The sequence below is a fragment of the Microtus ochrogaster genome (assembly GCF_000317375.1).
Source record: "Microtus ochrogaster isolate Prairie Vole_2 chromosome 14 unlocalized genomic scaffold, MicOch1.0 chr14_random_3, whole genome shotgun sequence".
NCBI lineage: Eukaryota > Metazoa > Chordata > Mammalia > Rodentia > Cricetidae > Microtus > Microtus ochrogaster.
Window position 1 is genome coordinate 14,464,430 of NW_004949098.1, and position 1,667 is coordinate 14,466,096.

Here is a 1,667-nt window from a genome sequence, read left to right on the forward strand (position 1 = left end):
AACCTTCTGCTCCAGCCATGAGGATGGATCCAGCGGACGAGCCTCCGCTCTTCTGGCCTCGAGGGACCACCCCCTCCCACCTCATCCGGTCTTGCGACAACTTAATGGCTTCTCTTCCTTCAACAGGTTCCGGACACCGGAAAAGCTCATCTAAACCTTCCCCCCATGATGCCTCTAACCGTTCCACTTTCAGGTCTCTTTCCCATTCCCCGCCACATAAACATTCCTTTAGATCCAGGTCTCTTTCTCCAAAAAGTTCCCGTTCTCGCCGGAGTTCGGGATCCCCATCCAGCCTTTCTGATACACCCCCAAATTCTTCCCGTACCAGGCGGCGCAAACAATTAACAGTCTCCGTCACCGGCACCCGGAAGCATCCTTGGATTCCTCCCTGTCTTTCCCTCCCCCAACCCCGCCCCCTTGGCCCTCCAGAGCGCCTTTAAGCTCCACCCCCATCCGCCATCTTGCCCCAAAATTCACTCCGCCCCTAACGCGCTCGCGGGCCACAGCGAGTGCATCGCGGGCCACAGCGGAGACTGCTGCTAGTCAAATTAAGCCAGCCACAGTTCTGCCCTTGCGAGAAGTGGCTGCTACTGAGGGATTAATGAAAGTCCATGTACCGTTTGCCCTATCAGAACTGTCTCAAGTCTCTAAGTTGTTGGGGTCATACACGGCCAACCCCACCAATTTCACGAGAGAGTTTCAATTTTTAACCCAATCCTATGATTTGACATATCACGATGTGTACACAATATTATTTAATAACCTACTCCCCGAGGAGCGCAGACAGGTCTGGGAGCAGGGGAGACAGTACGCCGATGAGGTTCACCAAACCCAGGCCTCCCACCCCCCGGGGGCGGAGGCAGTGCCAGACCAGGAGCCCCACTGGGACTATAACTCGCCAGGGGGAATTCTGGCTAGGGACCGGTTCATAACTTGCCTCATGGTCGGACTCCGCAAAGCTGCTCTTAAACCAGTAAACTATTCTAAGCTCGCAGAACTTTACCAGGATACTAAGGAAAATCCTTCTGCTTTTCTTGACCAATTAACCAAAGCTTTATTACAGTTCACGAATATGGATCCAGAATCTACTGAGGGCAGACAATTCCTAATGTCTCATTTTATCAACCAGTCCTACCCAGACATCAGTGCAAAACTTAGGCGTATGGAGAAGGGTCCACTAACTCCACCGGCAGAGCTCTTGGAGACGGCTTTCAAGATTTACCACACAAGAAACAAAAAAGCCAAAAATCACTGCCACGTAATTACTGCACCCGCCCGACCAGCTGAGGCAATGGACTCCACAGCCTGCCCTGTCCGCCCTGCTCCCCCGCCCCCGCATGAGCCGCCCAGCCCATGTTTCAAATGCAGTAGGCCAGGTCACTGGGCAAAACGGTGCCCCAATCCTCATCGCAGCCCACAGGGCCCCTGCCCTAGATGTCAGAGGGAGGGCCATTGGGCCGTGGACTGCCCTTGTGTGCTCGACAATGCGGGGGCAACCGGCTCAGAGGTTCCCCAGGCCGACTTATTGGGTCTGGCTTTGGAAGATTGACGGTCCCCGGGCTCCATCTACCTGACTGCCACGCCCATCTGCAACCGGGAGCCACGGGTACTCCTTACCATTTCGGGTCGTCTTATTTCATTTCTCTTGGATACCGGAGCAACATATT